Below are 12,855 nucleotides of genomic sequence, written 5' to 3' on the forward strand. Positions count from 1 at the left end.
ATGAAGTTGAGGGGCACCTGGCTGGCTGAGTTAGAGGGGCATGACTCTAGATCTGGGGTTGTGAGTTCAAGCCCCACATTGGGTGTAGAGATTACTTAAATAACTTATTTTAAAAATGCATAAAGCTGAACAAAAATCAAAATGGCTACACGAATGCTTCAGCAAAGCTTGATTTTAAACTGAGTAACCCCTTCCCTCTCTTCCTCCAACCTTCCTTCCCTCCTCCATTCAGTAAACCTTCCCTTCTTAGCGTTTTGTTTCAGGAACCCAGTTCCACCCTGAAAACACATACACAATTCGTGTCTAAACTGGCTAGATCCTCTATTTCTCTATAAAATCCCCCAGCCTCTTTGTCTGCAGAGGGGGTGGGCAGGAAGGGGGCTTGCGGTTTTTGAAAGCCATGGCCTGCTGCAGCTGCCTTTACCCTGCAAAGCAATAAAGGTATTGTTCCTCTTTATTCCAAACTCTGTCTTCGTGTTAGATTTTGGATCCGAAACACAGAGGTTGGTTATTGACAACACTACAACTCAATTGTTTTTTAAAATCATTTAAAAAATGAACACAATTTTGGGACACCTTGGGTGGCTCAGTCGGTTGAGTGTCCAACTCTTGGTTTTGGCTCAGGTCACGATCTCACTCACGGTTCGTGGGTTCAGGCCCCACGTGGGGGCTCTGCACTGACAGTGTGGAGCCTGCTTACAATTCTCTCCCCGCCCCCCCCCCCAAATAAATAAACTTAAAAAAAGGACACTTTGAACACATACTTAACAAAGACAGAAAATTGGTCAATAATTACATAAAAAGATGCTCAGCATATGGGAAATGCAAACTAAAATCATACTGAAATACTGTCACCGGCTAGACCCCAAGACCTGACCTTTACTACTTACCTGCTTATACCCACCGACCTTTGTCCCACATTTTTCCTTAAGCTCTTCTTTCCAGCTTATCTCTTAACTCAGGCAAAAGACCTGAAGAGCAGAGTATCCCGAAACTGCAACTACCCCTCAAGCAGTATCAAATGGTAGGGCAAAGAATCTGCAGGCCCAGACCTCCAGACAAGTTTGAGCTCAACCCCCGAATCATTCCTGTGGAAATGGACCATTGAGTGATCTGTGGGGTGACTGACAGTCATTTTTTTACAGTCTTTTTACATTTTTTACATTTACTGACAGTAAAATGACTTTACCTCATTATAATACTAAAATCTCCACCCGGCTGGGGGGGGGGGGGGCGGTAGCGGGGAACAAGCCTCATTCACAGAACACATGTATAGGCATGTTTCCTTAAGGCGCATGCACAATCTTATGCCTGCTTCTACATATGCTGATGAGGTTCCCCTTTCTACTTGCATCCTAACCCTGAATAAAAGGAATCCATTCACCCTTGCTCAGGGACTCATGGCTTTGGAAGTTATTCCCTGTGATCTCCTTATTTGCTGCAAATAAAGTTTACTGTGTGTGACAACTCCACCTGGGGTGTAGCTCTTACCTGTGACTTACCAAGGATTGAATTTATGTTAGTTTGGTTACAATACCGTTACATACCTAATGGAATGGTTAAAATTTAAAAGACTGATAATATCGTATGCTAACAAGCATTTTCAGCAACTAGATTGCTCATTTATTGCTAGTGGGAGTATCAAATGATACAACCACTTTAGAAAACTCGTAATTTATTATAAAGTTGAACCCCTAACTCAGTAATTCTGTTTCTAGATGATCACCCAGGAGAAATTAAAGCATATGTACATAAAGACTTGTGCAAGAATATTCATGGCAGCTGAATTCAAAACAACCTAAAATTGGAAACAGCTCAAATATCCATTAATAGATGAATGGATAAGTAGATTATGGTATATTCATAGTACTGGTATCTTACTTAGCTATACAAAGAAACGAACTATATGAATGAAACTCAAAATCATTATGCTGAGTTAAGGCAGCTAGACACAAGAGAGTATGATTCCATATATGTGAAATTCTAAAACCAGTTGAAACTAATCTATGGTAAAAGAAACTAGCTTGGGGGAAAGGTAGAGATTGATCATAAAGGCCATAAATGAACTTTCCCAAATAATGGAAATATTTTATATCTTTTTTTTTTACATTTTCTATCTTGATAGCTTGAAATTTTTTTTTCATTTATTTATTTTTGAGAGACAGAGATTGAGCACAAGTGGGAGAGGGGCAGAGAGACAGAAGGAGACACAGAATCTGAAGCAGGCTCCAGGCTCTGAGCTGACAGCACAGAGCCTGATGTGGGGCTCGAACTCACAAACTGTGAGATCATGACCTGAGCTGAAGTCAGATGCTCAACCGACTGAGCCACCCAGGCGCCTCTATCTTGATAGTTTTATATCTTCAATATGCTTATCAAACTATAAGAATTATGATATAGGGGAGGCTGGCTGGCTGGCTCAGTTGGTAGAGCATGTGACTCTGATCTTAGGGTCCTGAGTTCAAGCTCTATATTGGCTGTATAGAATATTTTAAAAATTAATAATAAAAATTTTTAAAAATAAAATAAGTTGCAATAGAATTTAAAAAAAGAATTAAGAGCTGTTCATTTCACTGTATTACTATATGTAATTTATACCTCAATTTCAAAACAATATCACAGTCATATTTTGGGCATTTGGGTCACAACCTTAGATTCAGTCAACAATATCCAGTATACTAGTTTGAGGTAGTGTTAACCATTGCATTGGTAGTGTTCTCTAGGATGCAAGCTATCAGCAGAAGGGGGGGTGGGGGGAGGCACAAAATGTGTTTTGTTTTGTAGGACCAGTAGTTCCTGCCAAGCAGACACCTGGGTAGGTGTTTTGCCTGGTACCCCTTGTGTGAGCCATTTTGAACTAATTTGGAACACACAATTCCCCCTGAGCTGTCCTGAAGTTACCTTTAGGTCATTATAATACTAAGATCTCCTCCAATGGGTGGGGTTTTCCACCAGTTTTTGAACATACAATGTATGTTCTAACATGTTGACGTGCTAGGCATGTGCAATTGAACCAGAGTACCTAAGTGATAGAATATGCATATATGTTCCTTAATGCACATGCAAGCTCCCTGCCACTGCCCCCTAATACACTGAATAAAAGCTTCCTGTACTAACCCCATAGGGAGATAATGCTTTGAGAGCTATCCACCCCCAACCCCCTCCTAACTTGTAACAAGTAACAAAAAGTTCTTTGCTTTCAAGGCTTCTTTGGATTGTGTTCCATTTCCACCCCTTGAGTTCTGTTACAGTACAAATGATGAACTAAATGGACAGTATTTAAATTTCTAAACTCATTAGGACCTAAGAAATGTAAAACTTTTTCCTTGATAGGATATGCACACTGTTTTCAAGTTTAAGAAATAGATCTCTAAATTATAATGAATGATACCCCAAGGGCAAGAGCAAGGATTTTTCTTGCTTCTGTTTTATAACCTCCTCTTACCTCCCCACTCCTCCATTTTAATTTTTATTTATTTTTAATTTTATTTATTTATTTAGAGAGAGAGAGAGCAGGGGAGGGGCAGAAAGAGTGGGTGAGAGAGAATCCCAAGCAGGCTCATGCTGTCAGCACAGAGTCCAACCCAGGGATCTATCTCATGACTGTGAGATATGACCTGAGCCAAAATCAAGAGTCAGAAGCTTAACTGGCTGAGCCACCCAGGCGCCCCTCCTCTCTACTTTTAGAATACCCTTTGATTCCACTATCTCAGATGTTCCCATCTCTGTGACTCTAATACCTACATGAATGACTCTGTCCTAAGCTATGTTTTCCCATTTCCAGATGCCTAAAAGGTATCTTAACTGTATGTTCCTCTGGTATATCAAACTCACAGGTCCAAGAAACTAAAAGTAAATTTAATATTAATTCATCATCTTGTCCTCCAAATCCGATCTTCCTCTTAACCCTGAGGTTTGTGAGAAAGATACTTTTTATACTAATTAACTCATAGACTCAAATATGCATATGGGGATTTATTAAGGAATAAAGATAAATTAGAATTTAATCATTAAAACAACATAGTTGTTTCCTGGTTTCCTACCTCACTTGTACTAAAATTAGTTATTTTTAAGGGTTTCATAAATGTTTATTTATTTATTTTGAGAGAGAATGAGAGTGGGGGAGGGCCAGAGAGAGAGGGAGAGAATCCCAAGCAGGCTCCATGCCATCAATGCACAGCGTGACAGGGGCTCAATCTCATGAACCGAAATCAAGAGTTGGGTGCTGAGTCTCAACTGACTGAGCCACCTAGGTGCCCCATTAAAATAAATTAAACATATTAAACATATTAACATATTAAAAAAGTTTAAAATGTGGGGAAAAATTAATAGAGGAAAATGTATATAATAATCTTGGAGGGAGGAAGTCTTTTATGAGCATATCATAAAATTCAGAAACCAACAGTGAAAATATCAACAAAGTAGACTATATAGATTTTAGTATATATCTTCATAACAACAATAGCAATAATAATAGTGATAATTATCCAAGTCAAAAGACAAACTGGGAGAAAATATATATGATGCATGAGAAATCAAGAGCTAATTGCTATGCTATATAAGGAAGCTTGAAAGTCAGGGGGAAAAGAAAAAACCTTAAAAGTCAACCTTTTAAAGTGTAGAATTCAGGGTGCCTGAGTGGCTCAGTGGGTTAAGTGTCTCACTCTTGATTTTGGCTCAGGTCATGACCTCTGGGTTGGTGAGTTTAAGCCCGGAATTGTGTTCTGTGCCTACAGTGAGGAGACTGCTTGGGATTCTTTCTCACTCCCTCTCTCTCTGCCCCTCCCCTGCTCACATTCTCTGTCTCTCTCAAAATAAAATAAACTTTAAAAATAAACTTAAAAAAAAAATAAAGTGTAGAATTCAATGGTTTTCAGTATATCCAGAGCTGTGAAACCACCACCACTCTCCAGGAAACATTGCCAAATTCTTGGAAGTGGCCACTGAATTTCACAGGTTAGTGGAGAAGGGGTACAAAAGTTCAACCAAAGGATGAGAGAAAGGAATGGAAGATAAAGATGAGCTCAATATTGTAGAAAACTCTTCCAAACACTGGGAAGGGGTAAAGGCATGGGAGTGGGGGCGGATTTAATACCCAAGAAAGACTGTGAGTTTTGTTTGCCCTGTTTTTTGCTTAGTTTTAAAAGGTCTACTATTAGAGTATGTTTGTATAACAAGGAGTGTGATCAATTAATTGATAGGAGGTATTATGGGTTAAGTTATGACTCCCAGAATGACATGTTGAAGTCCTAATCCACAGCACCTCAGAATGTGACCTTGTTTGAAAATAAGGTTGTTGTCCAATTCATATTTATGGAGACAGGGATGTAGAATTCTCCTGAAGGGAGACACTGCAAGTCTCGTGGTTTAGTCTGCCATCAGTGGAGTGGAGAAGTATAATCCTGCCCCTGGGATTACCGTATTTTGAACAATAATACAAGGTACTGCAAGGAATAAAGGCAAGAGAATCTGAGGACACATATATTCAGTTGGAAAATTTAAAAGAGGAAAGATGAGGAAGTCCTGCCCATCTGTTTCAGTTTTCAGTTAAGTGTGTGGTAATATCGTCAGCTGGGGGTGATGAGGAAGGAGGGATACATGAGTCAGAACTTTGAGAAGAAGCCTCAAAATGAACGAAAATTGTACATAAGTAAGTTTTTAGCTAATGCAGATTTTTTGGGGGGGGCGGGTCTTTGTGTCATCTAATGTAGGAGGATTTTAAAAACTTTTTAATTATAAAAATTTTCAAACTTACAGAAAAATTTAGAGAAGAGTTTAATGAACAAACAGCCTTATACTTTCTACCTAAGCTCTACAATTGTTTATTTTGCTATACTTGCTTTCTCTCTATATATTTGAAATTAAATTTGTTTTTCTGAAACACTTCAAAATAAGTTGTAGACATCATGACATTTTACTCTATGTCATGACATTTTAGTCTTATTAAAAACATCAGCATTCATTTTCTAAAAATAAGGTCAGTCTATCATATGACTACAATACCATTGTCACACTTAGGAAGATTCACAATTCCATATTATCATCTACATTGTAATTTCTCTAATTGTTCCAAGAATGTATTTTATACCTTAAAAAAAAAAAAACAACATACCACCAAGGTCTGCACATTTTCACATTTTGTTTGCTTTATTCATCTCCTTTTTTTTTTTTTTTCCTTAAGACTGTTTTTAGAGTGGTTTTAGGTTCATAGGAAAAATGAGCGGAAGGTACAGAAATTCCCCTTATGCCCCCTGCCAGCCCCTTGTACCTCACAGTTGCAGTGTCCCTCATTATCCACATCCCCCACAAGAGTGGTACATTTGTTACAGTGCATGAACCTACACTGACACTTTGCAATCACCCAAAGTCACAGTTTACATTAGTAGACTCTTGGTGTGGTACATTCTGTGGATTTAAACATATCTATCTTTGTGGTACCATACAGGGCGTTTTCACTGCCCTAAAAATCCTCCGGGTTCCACCTATTCATCCCTTTCCTCCCCCAGTCGGCTCCTGGCAACCATTGATCTTTTTGTCTCCATAGTTTTGTCTTTTCCAGAATGTCACATAGTTAGAATTGTACAGTAGATAGTCTTTCCAGGTTGGCTTCTCTTACTAATATGGATTTGTTTTCTCCATGGCTTTTTATGGCTATGTGGCTCATTCTTTTTAGCCCTGATTAATATTCCATTGTCTGGATGTACCACAATGTATTTATACCTTCATCTAGGTAGTTTCCAAGTTTTGGCAAATATGAATAAAGCTGCGGCAAACTTTTGTGTGCAGGTTTTTGTGTGAACAGTCATACTCCCCACTGTTTCCTGCCCCCTACCCCGCCCCTCTCCCTGCCCATCACATTGGCTTTTTGAAGAGACGATACCCAGTTACCTGATGATTTTCTTCAAGCATTCATATAATACTTCACTAACCTTGTATTTTCTGTAGAGTGATTTTTTTCCTTTGGAGACTTGATTAGATTATAGTGCTGTGTATGCATATTGTATCATATTAGGAGGCACCTGACAAAAAGTCATCCCAATATTAGTGGTGTCTTACCATTTGGTAGAGTGTATATATATTTGGTATATATATATATATATATATATATATATATATATATATATATAGTTTACTTTGTTTGTTTGTTTGTTTATTTATTTATTTATTTATTGTTAGTAATCTCTACACCCGATGTGGGGCTCAAACTCATGACCCCAAGATCAAGAGTCACACACTCCACCGACTAAGCCAGCCAGGTGCCCCTGGTGGCACATTTTTTCACCATTTACAATTAATAACTAATCTTTGGGGTCCCACTTTCGAACCTGTAAGTATCCTGTAACCTAACAACTTTCACCTAATTGCCTCCATTGATGTTACTCAGCTAAGTCAATGAGTATATGGAGGTGGCAAAGTCCATAAGACTTAATGAGATTGTCTAGGGACAGAATGTTGATAAAGAAGAGAAGAGAGTCCAGGTTCAACCTTACTCCCTCCAATAATCACAAGTCAGGTAAAAGATGGTGCAGTAAAGGAGTGAGAAAAGCAGCAGTTAGGTGAAAGGAAAACCAAATACATGGCATTGGCTCTCTGGAAAACAGAGCATTTCAAGAATTCACTGGAGAAATTGCCAGTAGTTTTGCAGAGGACTGGGGACAGAAACGAAACTACAGTGGGTTAGAATGAGAAAGACAAGGCAGAAAGAACTTACTACGTACCTTTTTCACAGGTGGCTTTAAATATCTCTAGCCTGGGGCGCCTGGGTGGCTCAGTCAGTTAAGTGTTCAACTTCCACTCAGGTCAAGATTTCATGGTTCCTGACTTTGAGCCCTGCATTGGGCTCTGTGCTGACAGCTCAGAGCCTGGAGCCTGCTTCAGAGTCTGCGTCTCCTCCTCTCTCTGCCCCTCCCCTGCTTGCACTCTGTCTCTCTCTCAAAAATAAATTTAAAAAATACTCAAAAAAAAAAAAAAAATCTCTAGCTTGTGCTCGTCAATAAGCACAACTTACTGTTTTTCAAAGATTTTACATTTATTTCTCTTCCTTTGGTCATCTCTCTGAATATGAGCTTTAAAGTATTGTGTAGTAAGGTAAGATTTTGAAATCTTAATCTTTGAAATTTTTTAAAAATTTTATTTCTCGTAGCACTCTCTTAATTTTCTCCTACCCACCTTGCAGCATCCATAGAGCCAGAATTAGGATGGTTTAAGTGAAAATACACAAAATAGCAAATATTTGCCCTGCTGTTGTTATTGTCTTGAATGTACAGCTAATGAGGATTATGAAGTGGATGGGGGTAAAATAGGCTCAGTCCTTTTTCCTGACTCAGGGAGAAGAGGTAAACATTGTGACTGAGATGGGAAGGGAGGGTATTGGATGGAGCCTCTGTCATGATAGTCTCCAGAAAATCTAGTTGACAAAAATTTGATTGAAGATCAAGGCTCAGGTGACTCCTAATTTAAAGGAATATTGGGGACACCTGGGGGGCTAAGACGTTGAGCGTCTGACTTCTGGCTCAGGACCCTGATCTCAGGGTTCGTGAGTTTGAGCTCAGCATTAACTCTGCTGTAAGAACAGAGCCTGCTTTGGATCCGTATTTCCTTCTCTCTCTGCCCCTCTCCCAAACTCACTCTCTCTCTCTCTCTCTCAAAAATAAATACATAACTAAAACATTGAAAAAGACGAATGTTGAATGAGTTAGACCCGGAGTCTCAACAAAAACTTTTGTAAAGAGAGTGGATGTCTCCATGTCTCTAGGTTCTGGGGCCTTCTGTTTTACATTGCCATCACTTTTTGGGCCCCCACCCTATTTTCAGGGGATATTTCCATAGAAATCACGAATAACAGCAAAAAGAGAGGATCTGGAGGGACGGTTCCAGGGATGGTGAGAAAGGAGGCAGGGCATTCCAAACTGTGGACAATGCTTTCTTGTCAGTAGTGTGAGCATGAACTGGTATTTAAGGTTAAGGGCTAATGTGGATATATAGGGCCTGAGCTGAAGTACACATTGTGCTTAATTCCCAAGCCCAGGCTTCTGATCACTCGAATTTTCATCTGTCAGCCTCAGCAGACACAGACCAGATCCTGCATGTTCCTGGCAGGCAGCATGCCAAAACCCTTGAAGCAAAAGCCTAAAGGATTAAAACAGTCCAAAGTTCAGCCCTTTCCTTCTACAGATACCACATCCACACCTTCAGTACATCCTAGCCTGGCACTCCCTCAGAAATGTAATCCATTCATTTCACAGCTGATTTCTGAAAGGTCTGAACACTCTTCCCTGGATATACTTCTCTTTGGGGAGATCTGGGGCTGGGATGATGATGATGATGATGATGATGATGATGATTTTTGGCAACAGTACGGAAAGGTAATGTCACTGGCCTCTCACTCATGTAGCCCTTGATAGAATCCACTGTTAGAGTCATTTATTACCTTCTGTACCTCTATCTTATTATTAAAGCTGTGCTACTTTTTCTTTAGCATAATGAAATCAGTTTGTAACTATATGCGCATAAGTGTGATTCTTTCTCCCTAGACTGAAAGCTCTGTGAAGATAGGAACTGTCTTCATACATTTCTGTAGTCTCTGGCATAGTGATTATTAAAAAAAAACCTTGGTGGTTGTTTTTTGTTTTTTGTTTTTGAGAGAGAGAGAGAGAGAGAGAGAGAGAGCAAGCACAAGTTGGGGAGGGGCAGAGAGAGAAGGAGACAGAGAATCCAAAGCAGGCTCCAAAGCTGAGCTGTCAGCACAGAGCCCAACACAGGGCTTGAACTCACAAACCATGAGATCATGACCTGAGCTGAAGGTGGATGCTTAACCAACTGAGCCACCCAGGCGCCCCAACCTTGGTAGTTGTTACATGACTGGTCAATAAGGATCAGTTACCATCTGCGCACTCACCATTCCCAGATGTGTATGTGTTGTCCAGAGCCTTCTCCTGAGGACCTGTATATACAAGATTCTACCTGATATCTCCACCTCAAACTCAGTATGTTCCAAACCAAATGTGTTTACTTCACTTGGCAAATGGGGTCTTTCACCCAAGTTCTTTATCTCAGGGAATACCAAGGTCACTCATCCATTGTCCAAACCAGGCTATGGGCCATTTTCTGCTTTTATTTAGACTATTATCTTTTTTTCTTCTTTAAAAAAAAATTTTTTTTTAATGTTTATTTGTTTCTGAGAGAGACAGAGAGAGAGAGACACAGAGAGAGAGAGAGAGAGAGAGACAGAGCATGAGCTGAGGAGGGGCAGAGACAGAGGGAGACACAGAATCCGAAGCAGGCTCCAGGCTCCTAGCTGTCAGCTCAGAGCCTGATGTGGGGATTGAACCCATGAACCATGAGATCATGACCTGAGCCAAAGTGGGACACTTAACCGATGAGCCACCCAGGCACCCCTTTTTCTTCTTTTCCTAAAGTAAATAGACAGTATCTAACACATACTAGGTACCAGTAAATATTACTGGATAAATGATCTGACTTCTGGTCTATTCCCATAGAATTAATTTTCCACGCAGCAGAGTGACATTCAAAAACATATCTGATGCCCTTTAATAGCTCACCATTGTCCATAGGTTAAAGTTCAATGTGGGGCTTGAACTCATGACCCTGAGATCAAGAGTCGGATGCTTTACTGACTGAGCTAACTAGGCACCCCAAAGATCAAATTTCTTGTGTTTTCTCCTTGTGATTTGCGCAGTCAGATCTACTTATCCTTGCAGTTTAACTTCTTGCCATTTTTCTACTGGTGATATTGAATGTTGTTTCTCAAATGTGCCAAACTCTTGTACTTTCCCATTTGATGTTACATTTCCAGTGAATCCTCGTATCTATGATCCTTCTTTATCTGACTCACCCCTACCCATTTCTTCAGGTCCTGGGTCGTGCTTACCTCCTGACCTGACTTGGATGGGCTTACAGACTCCACTAGGTTACTAAGTACTTTGCAAAGTAAGATCTTAGTTAACTCCTTAGCTCATCAGGGACTGTATTGCCTTTTGCTACCAAACTTTACAGGGAATATTCTTATACTGAAGGCTTTGTATAGATATCTGAAAGACAAAGTCCTGGGAGAAAATTTCTGGGTCAAAGAACACATGTTTTTTTTTACTTTAACAGATACTGTCCAGTTGATTTTTAGTAATGTATCTATAGTGTATCATCATAGTTTTTTTAAATCAGGTTTTAAAAAAGTTTATTTATTTTTGAGAGAGAGAGAGAGTGCATGAGTGGAGTGGGACAGAGAGGGGGAGAGAATCTCAAGCAGGCTCTCCACTGTCAGCCAGACCCCAACGTGGGGCTTGAACCATAAACCATGAGATCACGACCTGAACTGAAATCAAGAGTCAGCTGCTTAACTGACTGAGCCACCCAGGTACCCCTATCATCATATTTTTGGATCATTGTTAATCTGATATGGAAGTATCGGCATTTCATTTTACTTTACATTTCTTGGATAATAAGTAAGATTATCTTTTCAAAATTAAAGAACATTCACATTTCTTCTAGGTTCTGTCTGCATAGATCTTGCCTACTTTTGGACTTTTAGTGTTATCCTTATTCATTTATAGAACTCTCTAATCAAAAGAAATTCTGCTTTGCCTATCATATGTGTTTGTCCTTTGATTATGGAACTTTTCTTCATCCAGATTCTTTTACTTTTTATGAAATCACAGCTGTATTTTGGGGCTTCATAGTCTTTACAAAATTTCTCCATTTTGAAATTATAAAGACACTCACATTATCTTGTACTATGATTAGATTTTTAAATTTAATCTGTATTTTATTTTTGGTTTGAAAGTGAGGTGAAATATACAACTTCTTTCCTCTATATGGAAAGCCAGTCATCCTGAAACTATTTATTGAATAACCTACATTTTGAGGAAATTCCACCATCGATTATTTCTATTTTATTTAAGTAGAAATAGCTATCAGTGGCTAAGAGGGAGATGCTGAAGTCTGAGGTTTGAGGAAAATTAAAAATGGGAAAGAGGGGTGCCTGGTTGGCTCAGTATGCAGAGCATGTGAATTTTAGTCTCAGGGTCATTAGTTTGAGCCTCATGTTTGGTGTGGAGCCTACCTAAAAAAAAAAAAAAAAAAGGGAAAGAAAAAGAAACACAGAATTGTTTGGTGACATCAAGAGCCTACTTAAGGTTGGAAAGCGGGACATGGTCACTACCTTTAATATTAGTGGATTTTATTTAGTACTGTTCAACAGTCTGGGTACAAAAGCATAAGATACAGACAACTGAATTTGTGCAGTGTTGAATTTTAACAGGAATGTGGAAGGAAATACACAAAAAGATAGAGTAATGGACCGTTACACCTAACATAAATAGTAAAGTGAATTAAACAGAAGGTGGTCTGGTAAGAATTTTAGGATCAATTATCGTCCTAATTGCTGTTATTTATTTTGCCCACAAATCTATAATTTGGGTATTTATTTTGCCCATGAATCTGTAATTTGGGTAGGGATCAGCCCAGGCCATTCATTGCTGTTCCACATCACCTGGGGCAGTTGGCTTGAAGGAAGGGAATCAACAAAAGATGGCTGGATTCCAAGATCAAGTGTCCAAGAACACCTTGGAAATACTGTATCATCTTTGATGACTGTGGTAAACAAAACAATGGTTCTTTCAATGATGTCCACATAGTAATCTCTGGAACCTATGAATATTACTTTATATGACAAAAGGAACTTTCCAGATATTATTAGAGACTTTGAGATGGGAAGATTATACTTACTTGATCAACTCTGTGGGTCCAATATAATCAAAAGGTCCTTAGATGGAAGGAGGAAGGTCAGAGTAAGAAAGATGTGACAATTGAAGCAGGGGTTGGAGTGATGCTTTGAAG

The sequence above is a fragment of the Panthera tigris genome, chromosome A1 (genome assembly GCF_018350195.1).
Source record: "Panthera tigris isolate Pti1 chromosome A1, P.tigris_Pti1_mat1.1, whole genome shotgun sequence".
Lineage (NCBI taxonomy): Eukaryota > Metazoa > Chordata > Mammalia > Carnivora > Felidae > Panthera > Panthera tigris.